Raw genomic sequence first — 19,138 nt, 5'->3', positions numbered from 1 at the left:
GCTGTTCTGGAAGGTCAGTCCTCCTAGTACACCATGTAGATAAACGGTAGAATAAAGTGGGTTTATTGTACCACACACACACTTTCAGTTTTGAAACATCATCCGCTGCGAAGGATGTGATTCTGCATGATCCTTGTGGGTAGCATGACATGCCACCAAACAGGATATAGCTGAAGGTATTAACTGTCTACAAGTATGTGTCCAGGGTGACTCATCCTACATGCTCATCATACATAATTGCAAACTGATGCAAGTGTTAAGTATGTAGTCTTCAAGACAAGGCACTATACTTACAAAAACTGTAAATCAGACAAGCTTGAAGAAAGCATGGGTTAGTGGTACTTCTTCTCCAAGCAGTAGCAGGATGTCCCCAGCAAGGTACATAAATACTGACCTGGCTCTCTCTTCATAATACTGCTGGGCACATGAATGCCTGATACAATTTTAGCGGTATTCTTTAATGACACCTTTCCATTTAGAGCACAAAGTAAAGTAGGATACCGTGACTAAAACTGCAGACAGAAACTTCCATATTTTTTAGATGAATGTTTACCAGTCTTCTATTGGGAGTGAGGGACAAATAGAAGATTGCTTACCCTGCACCAAGCAAATATCTATACCTGAAATCAAGTATTATGTATCACATATTAGGTATCTAGCAATTTGTATTACCAAATGTATGCAGAAAAGATACTAAAAACTTTCAAGCATACCATTGGAGTCCTGTGAAGTTTTCCTTTTTCCTCCTTTTTGTTTTTTAACCATTTCCTGTTATCTGTTGCAGGCTCTTTCTGAGCATATGCAGAGAATGGAGGAAAAAGTGGGAAATTTTCCTTTACCCATAGGCAGGAATTGTAGTTTCCTTTCTTTTCTTAGAAACACTGAGATGTTTTCCTCATTTTAAATTATCTAGCATAGCTGAATACATTTATGTTCTGCTGATGCAATATATCTGCATTATACATTTTATGTTCATATGAACATTTTTCAGTCCTTTTTGGGGAGTTACATAAACTCCCAAAATCAGAGCTAACACCAGAAGTGACAAAGTATCACTGGTTGTCTAGATGAAATACTCACAAGGTATGTTCTGACTGGTGTCTTTAGGGCTTTACATCTGTTTACTTCCTCTTGTAGAATTCTTAAATAGAAAATTTGAAAGGATAGAGACAAATATTCTAATCTTTATCGTTCCAATAAAATCCCCCGATGTTTGTGTAATTGCCAAACATTCAGAAAGCATTCTGCTTTCTGTTCTGTGAGCTATTCACAACTTTATTCATACACAGTTCACGATACTGAATATATTCTTCAGTGAACAAAATTTTTTTGGGGATGTGATAGCCTTCAGGAAAAGGACAATTGCATCTTGCTCTGAAACTGCAAAGTCCTAGAAAATGTCCCTGTGTTCAGTATGTTGCCAGAAGCTACTTATGGCAAAAAATGTCTCCTGAAATAAGATGCCTGTCTGAATACCGTGGTTAGTGTTTCATAAATGGACTAAGGAGGTGGAAATGCCACTCCTGTGACCTCTGCAAAAATTTTTTTCTAATCATTTATAGAAGGCCTCGTTGATACTGAGTGCTGTTGCCCACACCCTTCCCACATGTCACAGGCTGAAAGCCAGGCCCCCAGTGCAGCTGGACACCCTCCCTTTGCTGAGAACCTCCCTGCAGTTCCAGCTTGGTCACCAACACCCCAGTGAAGACCAACCACCCTGGCAGGACTATATTCTGCAGAAACCTAGGGCAGCTTTGCCATTTGCTTCAGCTTGGCTTCTGTCATATATCTTTAGTTGCTTTGGATTTGCTACTGACAGGGCTCCCTGTGGCTTTGTTGTTTTGCTGTGTTCAGCTGGTGGCTGTGGTCCCATCTCCCACATGGGGAATGTTTGGGCAGCCCCACACAACTCCCACACGCCATATATCTCTGCTGATATATGCTTATTCATAAAGAGAAGAGCAGTAATAAGCCTCCTCACATTCATTTTCTTACTCAGCCTGTATTGGGATGTTTTGAGTAACACAGAGCAGAACCAGATGCAAATTAACACACCTGCCACTCTCCCCATCCCTAGACCAGCAGGAACAGAAAGACCTCAGTTACTTAAATGCACACAGTGCTTTAGTGTTACATAAACACTAGCAATTCCCATCTTTGTTTCTGAGCAAAGAGGGCTGGACTCCTCAGGTAATCCACCAGATGATGTTTTATGTGTTTTGGATGTCTCTGTGTGATCAAAGTAAGAGAGGCAGAGAAAACTCCTTGCTTTCATCACTTCTCTGGCATGTTAAACCAACCTTGTCTGGGACTAACTTGAGTCCTGGCTCTGTCTCTTGTATTAACATCCCCAGCAGACCAAATAACACTTTAATTCAAAAAATTTCAGGCTAGTGGTTCTGGATGCTTTAACTGGAGCAACTTTCACTGAACGCTGATAGGTCTTGGGGCGGGTGTCTGACTTTTCAACACGCTGGTTGTTGCAGAACCCATTTATTAGCCCCAGAACTGCCTCCACATCAACAGAACTGATTCCTCTGTGTGACTGGAAATACATTGCACCACGCAGTGACTACCAGACATGGAATTAAACATCTTGGTTTTCTAGCTACTGTCAGTTGGTTGCTGATAAAGTGTATTTTTAAACACTAACCTTTTGCTACAATTCCTTAACAAGAAAAAGCTGTAAAAATTGTCTTTTTCCCCTTTGTTCCTAAAGATGTGTAGTAGAGAGATTATTATGCCTAGAGCAGACTTTTAAACTCTTTGAAGCCACTTTCTTTTTTTGAAAGCCGCTGAGTAGCATTGAGTAACAACCATTATCTAGAAAAGTTTCTTCTTGGTGGACCTGGCAATCTCTCCCTCCCACAAGGTTTTGTCGTGCATTGATTATCTCTGTAATCTTGTTTGTGTGTGAGTGCAAAGGTGACAGTGCCTCTGATTTTGACCATGACTGAATAGTAGCAAATGTCTGTGGGAAAAAAAAGCTTTTATGAGTTTGGCTCCACCTTTTCTATCCTGAACTAGCTTATAGGTAAATCTAAAGAAGCTTTGAGACTTCCAGGGTTAAAAAAAAGAATTTGTGGATTAAGCTTTAAAATATCAGAGATAAACTAGAGGATGTCTGTTTTCAGGTTATTTCTGCTGTTGAACTACAGTACCGTGAATAAGTGCTGGTGACATGCTTGTCTAGAACAACCTGAAAAACTACTGGCCAGAAAGCTTACCAGTGATGCTGTTGCAGGGTTGCAGTAAGGACTAAACCAGTTCTTATCCTCAGGTTTATGCCATAGATTCAGTTCATCCTGACTGGGAGAAGGGGAAGGCCCAGTGCCAGCAAGATGTAATCCAAGTGAAGCATACAAAGTCAGTGACATGAGGTAGTGACACCTAGAAATATGGTTGAGACTGGAAACAGCAATTTCCTCTTTACACCTTGCGCGTTAATTGCCAACATGCACTAACTCCAAAGACACATCTAAAGAACATGAATGACATTAGGACGGAGAGTGCTGGTAGCTGACATAGTACAGAGAACTCCTTCATGCTCCCTCATCCTTCAAAAGCACAAAAATTCAAGTGACTTTTTAAAGTCTTCTGCTATGCAGAAAATTTTTCCAAAGCAGTTTGATTGCTGTGACTGTTAATCCACATCCAAGATGGACAGAGAAACAAGGTAGTGCAGTGGGATGAATTACATGGGTTTTGTAGCTATCCATCTTCTTCCATCTCACCTGGCCAGCTGTAAATGCATTTTATGACTCAACTTGTGGCAAGAAGCCAGGCAAATATGCACTTGAGGCCTCTCATATATTAGCTCAGTAAAGTGGGCAAGTCCAGGAGAGTGAAGACTCTTGCAACAAACTTTTGTCCCATTCACTTCAGCAAAGTGATGATGTGAATCACAGGTGAGGAAGGTGCCTTCACTGTACATGTTATTGTAACCCTGGGACACCTATTTGCAGATGAGAAGGCTGTGGTGTGTGGCTTAGAAATGTCTATGCAAAGAAAGGGCAAGAAGAAGCAGCTGAAATACAGCAAGGAAAGGAACTGGAGCTTGGCTGCATCTGCTTGTAGGGTGCAATAATACGAGTGCCAAAAATACTGCTGTAAACAGAACTCATTCATTCAGTGTCTCATGCTGTGTCGATGCATGTTTAGGAGCTAGTTTAGTTTCACAGTCACTCAAAAGTCCTCATTGTGTGGGTCATAAAATAATCTAAATCTACCATCTTGATACCCCTTATCACATATCCTCTGGGAGATATTAAAATGAAAGACCCCTTCCAGGATTGCACGGCTGCTTAATTTGCATAAACCAAATATTAAGTATTCAGATAATGTCAGTATTTCTTTTTCTATTCCTTGTTTAAACTTCATATTTGTCGTCTAAGATTATCCAGGCTATCTGCATATTTTCTTTGTACAGAACCATAGACATGAGCTTGAATTTGTCTGCAGCAGGATTTAATTTAAGATTTGGGTATTAAAAGCTGAAATGTTTGCCCTTCACAAAGTTCAAAACACAGATGTCATCTTGCCAAATATAGAGAATACATAATCAAAATTTCACAGACTTTATAGCCTACATTGTGCTCATCTGTGAGTTTGTTGTATAAAAAACAAGTTTTCCAGCCCTTACACAGTGTTCCATCCTGCCTATGTGAGTGAGCAATGAGTATGTGTGGAACTCTGCCTGGGCGCAAGCAAAAAGCCACCGGAGAGCTTATGGATTAGAGGGCAGACTAGTGTGGGTGATATTGTAATGGGTGTCTGCTACAAAGACCACCTGCTCAGGAGGAAGATATAGACAAGGGACATTGAGGGACATCATCATACAATTGGAAGAAGCTTCACATTCAGAGATCCTGAGACACTAAACTACTCTGATACTTGGTGGTTGGACAACACAGCAGGACACAAGAAGTCCAAAAGTTTCTAAAGTGTGTCAATAAGGACTTCTTGACACAGGTCATCAAGAAATCAAAACAGGAAAGATGCTTTGTTGAGACTCGTGTTTATAAACAAGGAACAACCAGTCAGAGATGCAAAGATCAGGGTAGCCTTGACTGCAGTGACCATGAGATTGCAGAGGTCAGGATCCTGAGAGACAGTAGCAGAGGAAATAACAGAATGACAACCTTGCACTTCTAGAGGGCAGACTGGAACCCCGTTAGAGATCTGCTTGGAAAAATCCCTTGAGAGAGAGCCCCGAAGAGAGGAGGAGTCCAGGAGAGCTAGTGGATATTCAAGGGCTGTCTCCTCCGAGCTCAAGAATGGTCCATGCGAACAAGCAGAAACCAAGTAAAGAGGGCGGGAGGCCACATAGTTGAGCAAGGAGCTCCCAGCTAGACACAGACATAAAAAGGAGGTGTACAGGAGGTGGAGGGGGGGCAAGTGGCCCAGGAGGACTATAGAGATGGTGCCTGACTGTAGAAAGATGGGTTCAGAAAAGCCAAAGCTCACCTGGAAGTGAATATGGCAACACATGTGAGCAGCAACATGGAAGGTTTCCACAAGGACATCAACAGCAAAAGAAAGAAAAAAGAAAATGCGGCCCCAGTGTTAAAGTGAGCAGGGTCCTCGGCGAAAAAAGATGTGGAGAAGCCTGGGGTTCTCAGTGCCCTAGTCCTCTCTTTCTTTAGAGGTACAACACCCTCAGGCATTCCAGGCTCCTAACACCAGTGGTAAAATCCAGAGTGATATAGGATCACCCTCAGTGGAGGTCACTCAGGATAGGAAACATTTTGAAAGAGTGGACCTACATTTTGTTCATGATGTAATGAAGTAAGTAATCCTAAAAACCACATACAGACAAGAACATGACTGAGAGTATTTGGCATGGATTTATGGAGAAGAAATCAAGCCTGATCAACGTGATGGCATTCTACAATAGGGTGACTTTCTTGATGAACATTGAAAGAGCAGTGGATACTGTAATTTTGGACTTGGGCAAGAAGTCAAATTGTCTACCCCATAACATCCTCATAGACAAACTAGGGAAGTGTTGGTTAGATAATTGAATGGTGAGCTTATTTAAAAACTGTCTGAATGGGCAGATCTAAAGAACTGTGATCAGTAGCACAAAGCCCAGTTGAAGAACAGGTACAAGGGGTGCCCTCCACGGCCATTAGGGGTCCAATCCTGTTTACTATCTTTATTGATGTGAGGAAGATGGGACAAAGCTCATCCTCAGCATGCATGTCTGCAGATGTTACAAAAATGCAAGGAGAGGCTGATGCACCAGATGGATGTATTGCCAGTCAGAAGGACCTGACAGGGCGGGGAAATGGGCCAACTGGAACATCATAAAGGTCAATAAAAGAAAATGCCAAATTGCACCTGCTGAGGAATAACCCTGTGAAAGAGGGGCCAACAGGCTGGAGAGCAGCTCTGTGGAGAAGAAGCTGGGGTTCTGGTGGACCAGAAGTTGACCATGAGCAGGCAGTGTTCCCTTGTAGCAAAGAATGTCAGTGACATCCTGGATTGTATTAGAACATTGCCAACATGTGGAGGGAGGGGCTCTTTTCTTTCTGCTTAGTCCTGTTCAGGCACATGTGGGTTCTGCACGTAATCCTGGGCCCTTCAGTGAAGAAGAGACATGGACATACTGGAGTGAGTGCAGTGAAGGCCACAAAGATGATGAAGGGACTGAAGCATTTGTCATATAAGGAGAGGCTGTGAGTGCTGGATGTGTTTAGCCCAGAGAAGACAAGACTCAGGAGGATCTTAACTATGTTAAGCTTGGGATAGTGGATAGAGAATAAAAATAAAGGAGCAAAACTCTTCTTGGTCACATCCAGAGGAGCAGCAAGAGGAAACAGATACAAAAGGAGATACATCAGAGATACATGAAATTTCACTGAAACATGAGAAAACCTTCCACCCCATCCCACCCCCCTCCCCGTGAGTGTGGTCAAACACTGGAACATGTTGCCCAGAGGTGTTGTGGAGTCTCCACCCTTGGAGATATGCAAACCTTACTTGACACAGCTCTCAGTAAGCTGTTGTGGCTGACCTGCTCTGACCAGGGGGTTGAACTGGGCAATCTTCAGGAATACCTCCCGGCCTCAACAGTTCTGTGTTTCTTTAATCAGGATAAAATGTTTATAAGATCTAAAGATCTGAACTCAGTGAAGGTTACTCTTTCATGCCTTGCTTCAAGCAATAAATTGTATGTAATATCTCCTTCCCCTGAGGCTTTCTCTTTGTCTTAGAGAAAGGTGACAATGGCAACATTTTAAGAAACCTAGTGGAGGACAGTGGTTTGGTACAGAGGTCCCAAATTCAGAGGCTTCTAAAGTTCCAGTTCCCAGTGGCTTTCTTCCAGGCACTCATTTGAGTACTTAATGAAAAGCCATGTAAGCAGCTGCTGCTAATCACATTGGATAAAGTAAAAAATTTAACTCTTGCAGAACCATGCCTAGGCAATATTACTTGAGCCCATAATACAGCTACATGTCACCTTGCAAGCTGGAAACTATTTCTGACCCGGCAAAGATGAAAAACTCCATGTGAGTACAAAGCAATATTTTGCTATGGCATGTTTCCTGTGGTTTTTTTCAAAAGCGTTATGGATATAACCCCAACAGAATTTCATAGAGGGATGAAATTTTTCTTGTTTTTTGTAGGAAAGGTCTTCCATTCTCCTTACTTGTAATATTTAACTTCATTTTTTCTAACCCTTAGATTAAAAAGGCCTATTTGATCTCTCTTTGCAGTCTGTGGCCTAGAGGACAACACATTTGTTGGTCAAGGCACACATATAGTCTTCACTTAATTTTGTCTATCAATCTGCTGTGTAGCCTTGGGTAAGTTATTTCATCATCTGATTTATCTTTGTAAAATGGGGACAGGGATACTAGAATCTTTTTAAAAGAGCTTCCAGATGTACTCTATGTAGGACCCAGGGAGTGAGAACCGAACACGCTGTGCATTAGTGTCAAAGACGCAGCTTCTCTGTACTGGAGAAGATCAAAAACTCTCTGACGCATTAATCAATTCCAGTAGAGATAAGAACACATTAATGTCATTATACAAGGCATTGGAGACATTTACTCAGCACGCTGTGCACAGGAAGATTTACCTAAACTAAAAAAGGTATAGGACGGGATTGGCAAAATGACTAGGAAGAGGGAACATAGATTACTTCAACTTCCTTAGTATAGTAAAACCTTTGTTTTCTTAAGAGATTTTGACTTTTTTAGAGAAGTACACAAGAAGTAAGGAGGAGATCTGAACAAAAAAAAAAGAGGGAGAAGAAATCATTTAACCAATGTTGTCATGGGAACAAATGGGTAGTACCCACAGAACTAAATCAGAAATGAAAGGTTTCTCCCTTCCAGACAATTGAGGTTATGTGTGCTTAGGCTAATAGCATAACGAGATCACAGAGAAGCGCCTGGTAGCTTTATAAACAGTATGGCTTGATGAGGTTTCTGGTGGTGCAGGTCTCAGTCACAGGAGAAAATGTGTTATGGATCTGTACTTTCTGTCCCTCTGCTTCTCCTGTTTGCTATTTCTTCTCAGTCCCCACATCCACACTAGCCTTCTGCCTTCACATGTTGGCAGTACCAACACCAACCTGACCAAAGGTAGAACAGGGGCATACAGACACATGCTGTATTTCAGACCACTGTGTGGTAATGCTTTTTAATAGCCTGATGTAAAAATTACTTAGGCAAGAGAGGAACAGAACTACTTGAATGAAGCTTGTAGGCACTGCAATAGCTTGGAATACATGGTGAAAGCTTTTAACTGTAATTAAATCCACTGGAAATGTAATTTTTAAATGTCTCATTGAGAAGGAAAAACTTTAATATATATGTTTGTCAGTGCCAAAGTATTTGCACTAATCCTTATAAAGCAGTCTTGTGTGATGTCTATGATTTACTTTCCAAGTTGATAAATAAAAAGCAGACGGATAAACGTAGCTGACACAGATGTGTCTGCTATTTCTTCATAATCTGCCTGCCTTTGAGCAAACCGTAACATAGATGGTGAGATGCTGGATTCTGTCCAACAGTGAAAAACTCTCCTCAAACCTATGGTATGCTTTCAAGCCGAAAACTGGTCTGGGCTCTGAAAAAGCTGCTTTCATGATCTTTGTTAACTCTGTCATTGCTGGCTTTACATTACAAGTTAAGGTCTATGACCTTTATGGAAAGAAATATGCATTTCCCTCTCCCTTTACCTCAGCTAGCTTGGGCATTGGCTGTCATGGCAGTTATGTGAGCCAATGTCTGAGCAGCCTGCTTCATGCAATCCATGTGCTGTGGGACACCCAGGAGCTCACAATTCCATCCCTGCCCAGAAAGAAAAAAAGATGAGAAGATGAGAGGCTGAAGGCTAATATGAGAGAGGACATCTAGTCCATCCTCCCTACTCCAAGCAGGCTCGGCTCTAGCAAAGCTCTAGCTTTGCATTCCTTCACTGGTGAAGATTCCACAGACAACAACATCAGGCAGTTCCCTTAGTACTCAGTGCATCCCATCAGGACCTGTACATTTGTGTAAGTCCAGCTTCTTAAATGCTTCCTAACCTGACTGTACTCCATCAAGGAGGACAGTGCCGTGGGCTTTCCACTTGGTCTCAGGGACCTGGGAGTCCTGAAGGCTGAGGCAGAGAAAGCGCAGAACAACTTTGACTTTTCTGATTCCTTGCCACCAGAAGAGCTAGTGGATATCCAAGGGTCATCTCCTCCAAGCTCAAGAATGGTCCATGCCAACAAGCAGAAACCAAGTAAAGAGGGCGGGAGGCCACATAGTTGAGCAAGGAGCTCCCAGCTAGACACAGACATAAAAAGGAGGTGTACAGGAGGTGGAAGGGGGGCAAGTGGCCCAGGAGGACTATAGAGATGGTGCCTGACTGTAGAAAGATGGGTTCAGAAAAGCCAAAGCTCACCTGGAGTTGAATATAGCAGAGGATATGAAGGTAAAAAGGAAACTTTCCTACAGGGTCATCAGGAGTAAAGAGCATCCCTAGCCCCAGTGTGAGTATATGGACTTATTCCTCAAATGAAACTGTCCCAGATGTCAGTTTTTCCACTCCATCAAGTAGTAGAAAGACAGTTCAGATTGTCAGTAAGTTCTCCATTTTAGGAGCAAGACATATTCTGCTGGACTGTGAATTATGGAAAAATGCAAACGTAGCTTTGGATTTCTGAAATATTTTTGCTGCACAGATTCGTGAATCTGTACCCAATTACATTGACCTTACTCTATTAGTTTGCCATCTCATTATTAACAGTTAATTTGCTGTTTACACTGGATTTATTTGCTATTTATGCTAGTAGCTCTGCTGTGAGGAAGACTTCTATAGTACATCCATGAAAGATGTTATGGAGTGATAGTCTCTTAAATAGAACTAATTCTTCCTCCACTCCCCACTTAATTTTTAACTTACAGTAGCAGTTAAAGAGATTTGCTTGGGTTGATCTGGGACTTTTTGAGAGAAGTAGGGGGCATGATGTGACTGTTTTGGATATAAACCAAGACAGAGGGATATTTTTTCTGTCAATCTGTATTTAATAAGCAAGTTTATCTGGAATAGGAGGAGAGGCCTTTTTATTTCAGTGAATGCAAAACCACCGTGTGGGATGGGGCATTGCCCTTTTACTATTATTAACTCTGCACTCTTGACTTACTGTAAGGTTCCTTAGGTCTCTTCCAAGGCCGTGGTTGGAGAAGGAAAAGGAGAAAGGAACATGACTGCAGAAAAGCAGAAACAGAAATGCTCTAGTGCATCCCACAAACCATCAGGAAATCAACACTTACAGCGCTATTGCTGTGGACTTAGAGTGTGGTCTTAATACTGTAATATAGATCCAGCCCTGTGACACTTGGAGTAGTTGCTTGGGGAACAGTTCTTGCTAGCATGGTCTTCTCACAGAAAAATCTTTCATCCTGTTGGCTGAAATGTTCTGACTCACGTGGGCTTCAGAGATCAATGCAGCTTTTACTACCCAGCAAGACTTCAAGAACTATTTTGTTCTCCATTTTTACCAGTTTCCCAGTCTTCTTGCTTCTTTGGCATGTTGTCAGCTCCTGTTATAAAGTACAATCAATTGTGCGCCTGTTCCTACATAGAAGGTGTCACCTGTGAAGCTTAAAGAAGTGCTTTTGTACTACTACGCATATGCAACAAGAGTCCAAATTCTAAACCCTTTTCCAAGCAAAATTAATCACACTTTCCTTTTTTTTAATGGAAAGTCCGTTCTATGGACTTGGAGCGAAGTCCATGTACTGATACACCCATTCACTTATGCAATAGGTTGACAACTTGAAATATTTTAGCAAAAAAATTTATTTTATTAATAAATGATTGGTTACTAAGTTAAATACCTAGAATTAGTATATTTACTTGTGGATGTAGTCTATCTAGACTTCAGTAAAGCATTTGACACTGTCTCCCACAGCATCCTCCTAGAAATACTGGCTGTTTGTGGATTGGGTGCGTGGACTCTTCAGTGGGTGAAAAACTGGCTGTACTGTAGTGAACGGAGCTAAATCCGGTTGGTGGTTGGTCACCAGTGGTGTTCCCCAGGGCTCAGGGAAGACCTCACAGCTCTCTACAAGTACATGAAAGGAGGTTGTAGCGAGGTGTGGGCCTGTCTCTTCTACAGTGCCTGCAGTGAGAGGACCAGATGAAATGGTCTTAATCTGAGACAGAGGAGATTCAGATCAGATATCAGAAAAAAATTTTTCAGTGTTGGGGTGGTCAGATGTTGGAATAGGTTGCTCAGGAAGGTGGTGGAGTCACATCCCTGAAAGTGTTCAAGAGGTATCTGGATCCGGTGCTGGGTGATGGTTTAGAGGTGTAGCAGTGAGTGCTGTGTGGACAGTTGTACTGGATTGTCTTGAAGGTCCCTTTCAACCTTGACAATTTTATGATTTAAATAGGTGTTTTAGTGTTTTCATGCAGAAGAAAGTAAGTGGAAGGCAGTGAATAAAGAACAGATGGAAGGTAAGAGTGACCTCTGGGTTAAGTCTTTACTATTTAAGACTGATATGGAAATAAAAAAAAAAGGCACTTCACGGAAAAACTTGTGATAGAAATGAGTGGTGTGTTTATCTGTGTTAACTAGTTGCCTGTTGCAGTGTTGAGGCTGAAGCTGTCAGTTATAGGAAATGCTTCAGAACTTCGTTTTACACATAAGATGTCATGGGAATATAATCCAGCCACGACCATGCACCGTGTGTCTATTCTCTCCCTAATTATTGCGCTTCCAGCCGACTCTTGGTACGCATTACAGAATTTATATGGAGATGAGAAATGCATAGAAATCAAAACATAGAACCATTTTTTCAGGACTTCTGGAAATTAAAACTAGCTACAGGTTACAATATACACAGTCAATAAACTGATATTTCTTGGCACTGTCTAACTTCTATCTGTGTAGAGGTTCAAATCTATGCTGTCTTTCTCTCCAGGACAGAGTTATCCCATGACAAAGCTCTTAGGAATCCCTCATGACTTGGTTTCACAGATCAACAGATTTATCAGTGGTGTCAGAGCTGAGGAAAAGGTGCATTTCATACATGCTGTTAACACGTTATTCAAGTTCTTAAAGATCCATCCAGGCTTAGCCTTCTCCTCTGACATACTAACTCCTATAGCCAAGAATGCAACTGAAAACAGCCAGCCAGCTGTAATCACTAACCTAAATTCTTCCCCATAGACTGAGAGGAGCTCTGTCCTCCAGCTTTCCTACATGGTACTTTCTACACAGCAATGAGACTCACTATTGTGGAGCATGACAGTTTTCAGTTAAATACTTTCCACCTCTTTCTCTGGGAGGTGGATAACTTAAATGCTTCAATGCAAGTACCCCCATCTATTGACATTTAGTATGACCTTAGTGCCGTACGTGTTTCAACAAGAAGAGTTTAGTTCAGGGAAAGCAACAAGCATGATAGAGAAAGCATATGAGAACATCTTTACATTTTGTAATAGAAGAAGTGTAGAATTAGCCCTTCTGTGAATAACGACATGTGTATCAGTTTCTAGAAGAAATTTCTAGATAGATGTGAACTTTAATAGCTAACAGTTTTTAGAATCAAGGAGTTCCAATACAGTTTTGGTACAAACTTCTGCATCTGGAGAAGTATCTTATTTCTCTATAAAAGTCAAACAGAAATATTTAACGAGTTTTAGTACTTATTTGCGCTGCATCCAATTTAACCAGCAGACAGAACTAAGAACTGATAGAGACCTAACAGATAAAGTCCATTTGATCCCAAATGACAATAGTTCCTGGAAACTGGAGTTGGACTTAATGGGGTTGGACTCCAGATGGAGTCGAGGATGGGTCTCTTCCAAGTTGAGATATTCTATAATTCTAAATACAAACTAAGGTAAGGAAATTTCATTGTAGAACAATTTTATTCAGGAAAAAAACACAGTACAGAGATTGTTTTGAAGAGCTACTTTCCTTGTTTTGTGCTTTAAACAGCTCTGTGCTTGTTTTTAGATGACTTTGGATTCAAGCCTTTGGAAAAGGTTTTCCTAGAACATGGAATTTCCTCTCTGAGTGCATGGGAGCTGAAAGCCAGCACAGAAGAATTTGCATTTTGGCTTTGTGTTCTCCAGATTAATTTTAAAATAGATGACTAAACTGAAAAGGAATGAAAATTTCGGAACTCTTAACTTGAACTTAACATGCAGATAATATGTGGGTTGTTTGAGACTGTTCAATTCACTTTTGCAAAGTCAGGTGTTTTCATCTGGGGATACATCAGCTTGAGCAGATGATCTTATTTTTGTCTTGACCAAACCACCTTTGTGAATTATAGATTTTTTTTTGGAATGTAATCAAATGAAAATGCTTTGTGGATTAAAATTTTCTTCTCTGTCCACATCGCATATCTTGTGTTGTCTTCCATGAGTGCAGAGGATCTTTGCACTTTCAGTGAAAGTCAGCTAGCTGGGTTGTGCGAGACAACTTAGAGTGAGCTTTTCTGCTGTTTAGTCTTTAATTAAAACCTCCAGCACATAAGCCTTTCAATGAAGGAAAGTACAGTTATGCCACCTTTAAGAAGAGAGACAGAATTATATAGACTAAAGTTGTGTTTCAGGTTTTTCCCATCAAATCTTCCATCAACAGATAACAAAAGAGGAAAAAAAAGGTCATAGTTTATGAAGTCCTAATACTCAAGGTGTTCTTGATCCAAGTAATTGTGCTTCCATTATTTGACATTCATATTTGTGCTCACAATAAAGCATAAGATCCTTTAATCCTTTTGGTACTAATCTTTTCAGATGCAGTAATAAAAAGCTGATGAAATATTTTCAAGTCACAAGAAAAGATAGAGTATATTAAGATACTTCTATAACATTGCTTGTCTGATCACAAGCACATACTACATATCTTCAGATTGGCAGAGCATTTTAGAAATTTACCCAGATTTTAACAGAATTTATCCAGTTTGTTGTGTCAATCATTATTCCTCCAACTAATATTCAGCATTTACAGTCCAATTTCATCTGTATTCCACACAGTTCAGGTAGAGCAACACCTGTAATATTTCAGGTTGGGTATCCACACCAAACTGGGATATGCTGATTTTTCCCACTTTTTCTATTAGGCTCAAAGAATTTCAGGACAAAAATACTGGTTTATTTAGGTGTGACTGAACTATTAGAGGTAACAGAACAGTTACACTTTATCATTACCAAACATATCTGTGAGGTAAACATTGAAATGAAATGATGGCGCTTGTGCTAGCAAAATGCTGTTGCAATAACAGTTGCCACTTGTCTCATCATTCTTGGATCCGGAAAGTGATCCTTTTGTTCTCCTTTCAAACTTGAGCATTTCCAGAACCCAACCAAATCCACATCCGACCTGCATGGTGCTTCAACGAGGTTAGGCTGAGTGACTTTCAGACATATTCCTGTGTATTAGCTCCTAGAGGAAAACTATCAGAGCACAGTGTTCAGGGATGGAGATTTTCTGTTTGTTGGTTACTTCTTAGAACAGACAGCACGGATTGTTTAGGTTTTCTACTGTATGAGTATGAAAAGGCTGCCTGCTCTGGCTTTGTGCTATGAAATTGCTCCCTTGAGCAGAACTAGCACATAGCTGCAGTATGTTGGAGATGCGTTTAAGCACGTTCTGCCTCAAAACATGAAGAAAATTATGTTCATTGTGACCATGAAGACGTAGACAAAAAGTTTATTGGCTATTCAGGAAGAACCTGAGCACACCATTGTAACAGAAACCAAACAAATGATGACAAATAAAGATTAAAGTAAGCCATTCTGTATTATTATCTGTTCCGTGGAGGTTGTTTGGAACACAGTACTACACAGAAGTGCTGAACTACTGGAGAGCAAAAAACAAAACCAAACCATCTGAGCAGAAAAAGGTATGTTCTGCAAAATGCTCATACAATCTTTAAAAAGGAACAGTTCAGACTACAGAGAAAGAAGAAATATGTGATAATTGTGAAATGTGAAGAAATGGAGATGAACAACTTTCTGACCAGTACTAATGCAAACAAAGATCATGCAAATTAAGTCTGCAGATTAGAGTGCCTTGACTTATACATTTTAATACCGGGACTCAGAAGAGGTGAGTAATAAGTTCTATCAACTTCATTTTAGAAGAAAAATCATCAGTAGTAGGAAAAGAGTGAGGTTTTCTTTAGATCAAGTAACATACATTAATCAAGTGTGGAGAGCAAACTACAAGTTAGTTCTAAAATGGCCTTTTTTTGCAGAGTCCATGAGGCCAAATTTTTGTTGCTTGGCAGTAGTGTGTCACCTTGGTAAAGGCAGAAGAGAGCCTCCAATGTCCTATTCGGTGTAGCCTTACTTTAGGTGACCACACACATTATTGACTTGATAGATACCTCGTGGCTGCCACCGCTAAGCAATGAAGTATTTCCCAGATGTCTTAGTGATGCCCCTGTGTCAGCAAAGCCTACGTGCTGCAATTTCCCCTAAAGCTATCAGAAAGAGCTTAGTCATAATTTATTGTTTTACATATCCTGGAATACTTTCCTTTCCTATTGAATCTCCGTGTTTCTACAGAGACTGTTGTACATTAACCTTTCTGGAGGTAGTGACAAAGTTACTATACATTCAGTCTATGGTATCAAAGCTTGCAAAATGAATGGATGATTAAAGTTTAGTAGCAAACTCACACAAGACTGTAGTCTTTTCTCCATCCTTGAGATCTCACTATCTGTGATTGGATAGAGCTGGACAGCTATGGAAGACCTTTCGCATGGATAAATCCTGGTCAAATTTTCCAGCAGAATGATCCCTGAAATAATTTTGTCAATGTAATAAGAGGGTTATTTACCTGAACATCCTCCTTTCAGCTTTTTGTGCAGAAATCAGGGACATGGGACGTTTTTAGGCCCCCCCTAACTATTTTGAAATATGACATTAACTTGCAGAGGTATTTAATAGTTAAAGATACTTAACCCAGTTTAATTTAATATTAATCCATAATTATACTTCTGATATTGTCCTGGGTTGACCTGGGCCAGATTCTAGGCACCCACTAAAGTTGCTCTGAGCTGGGAGAGGCCATACAGGCAAAACAGACTCAATGTGGGGTTAATGCTAAAATTTATTACTCACAGGATAAGATCTAAAGAGTGAGAAATAAAACAGTCTTAAATACACATTCCACCCACCCCTCCTTCCTTCCATGTTCTCCCTCCTCCCTCTGCAGCAGTGCAGGAGGACAAGTCCACACCTCGGGCAACAGGTCTTCCAAATCTGTTGTCCTGTAGGTCACTCTTCCATGGGCTGCAGGGGGATAGCCTGCTCCACCATGGTCCTCACCATGGGATACAGGGGGGGCCACAGCTCTGAGTCCTTCCCCTGCTCTGTGGGGTCCCTCCCATGGGTAACAGTCCTTGATGGACCTCTCCAACGTGGGTCCACTCCTCAGGCAGTAGTTCTTTCATATCTACTGTCCCGAGGGTCACTTCTCCATGAAGTGCAGGGAGGGGGTTTCTGCATCCCAATGGTCCTTCATAGGATGCAGTCCTTCATAGGGTGAGCTATACCAATGTAGATCCCCCACAGGGCCATGAGTCCTACCTGGGAATAACCTGCTCCAGTGTGAATTTTTCTCTCCACGGGCCACAAGTCTCTTGAAGGACTCCGCTCCATCCTGGGCCTTCCACTTGGGTAACGGCCTTCTTCCATGCATCCGTCTGCTCCAGCATGGGCTCAGCTGCACGGTGGCAGGCTGCCCAAGCCCAGGCCCTGGCTCGACTTGGCCGGGGGGAGGGTGGAGAGGGAGGGCAGTGCCTGCCAGCAGGGGCCACTCTGCTGCCCTGGCCTAGCCTGTGGGGCACTCCCCCCTCCTCGCAGTTTACCTTGGGGGCTTTGGTGCTGTTGATGCTGTTCGGCTCCCTGGGCAGGATGGGCTCCAGCATGGGCTGCTCGCAGGGCGGGCCCAGGGACTGCGAGGCTGCTCTTCATGGCGCTGCACACCCCGGCCCTGGCCCTGGCCCTGGCCCCAATCGCCCCTTTGCAGGGACTGCCACTCAGCTCGGCCGGCACTGCCAAGAGCAGCACGGGCTGCTTGGCTGGGACGTTGCTGCCTGCTCTGGGCTAGGTGCCGAGAGGCCCCGGCCAGGCTGCTGCCATCACCCTCCTTCCCCCGCGGCAGGGGAGGTGGCGGGGCTGCCTGGGAGCTTCGATCAGCTCTCCCCTGGCTGGAAAATACTTCTGCACAACAAACTTGTTCTTAAATATTATTCTTCTCTGTTATCACAGAGGCACAATTATTGGCTTTCCCTTGACCGGCAGGGGGAAGTCCCTCCTGTAGCCAGCTATCATTGGCTTCACTGGGGGAGAAACTTCTAGCAGCTTCTAACCGGAGCCACTCTATGTAGCCCCCCCGCTACCAAAAACCAAGCCACCTCAACCCACGACAGATATTTCAGTTTTGTCCCATGGAAAAGTCCAGTCTTAACATTTTGAACAAAGTCATAGTGATATTCACAATAAAATTTATATAGATTTTTTTCTGCTCCATGAAAAAATCCTGAGAATAAAACACTAGACTAGCATGGGAAAAAACATATTCTAAGGAAATTCTTAGGAAAAAGCAGCATGTCCACCTTTAAAAAACTATTTTGATTGTTCTTAGCACTGTCAGTCAAACATGTCTATTAGTATGTCTAAGTGTCTAAGTCTGTTTTTCAAGATGTCTTTAACTCTCCAGGAAGAATTTATAACCTCTAAACACGGCCATAGGTCTTGGTCTTATTACTGAAAGATGGGTATCCTCAGGAGGCATTCAGAAGATCTGAATATGTGCTTGGAGTAGTAAACCATGGAATCGAAGGTTAACAACATGCACAGAAACTGCTGTACATTTTTGACAATTTACACCTGATGAATTCAATGGGGATTATATCACTTGAAACATTTGATATCAGAGACTGGTAGCAGAAAACGTATTTCTATGCCACATCTAAGAAGCATCAGACCAGTGGCTTTATAAGTAATTAAAACATATTTCCTCTAAGTATTATTGAGAAACAAAGTCACAGAAACCAGAAGGGTCACCCAAAGGGCTTAGGAGACCTTTTTTATGATGGCTCCCTCTCCAAAAGCACTGTGGTAGTTTGCACACACCTTGACAGGTTCAGCCGCTACAGCAACTTCTGTTGTGTACTGACTTTTAACTGTGCTTCTCTGCACTCTTTAATACCCCCACTACTTCAGTGAACAAGAGTAGGATCTTAGCTTTATACGAAATGCTGGTGCTTATTTCACTGACACAGATGCTTAACATGGACTGAGTGCTTCCTGTCAGAAATAGAGAAAACATGGTATGTTCGTCCTCTCTGTGTATGAACTCTAAATATTTGTCTGGTAGCATGTGTGAGATTTTTATTGTAGGTTACTCTCTGCTAAAGATAGAGTTATTGCCATAGTTTTCAGCCACAGAGATCAAGTTTAGTCATTCTGCTATAACTTCATTAACTTCAGTGAACTTTTCATGCATATTTTCCAACATTTCCTGTACAACACTGTGGTCTAAGCATCCATTTAAGTCAGATGTGCAGTGTTTGTTCATTGTTTACTATCGTTACTATTGTTTACTTAATAACTAGTCATAGATAGAGTACTGTCTTATTTTATCATTATTTTTGATAAT

This window comes from Lepidothrix coronata, unplaced genomic scaffold (genome assembly GCF_001604755.1).
Source record: "Lepidothrix coronata isolate B3197 unplaced genomic scaffold, Lepidothrix_coronata-1.0 Scaffold22, whole genome shotgun sequence".
In the NCBI taxonomy this organism is placed as follows: Eukaryota; Metazoa; Chordata; class Aves; order Passeriformes; family Pipridae; genus Lepidothrix; species Lepidothrix coronata.
This window is presented reverse-complemented; position numbering follows the sequence as displayed.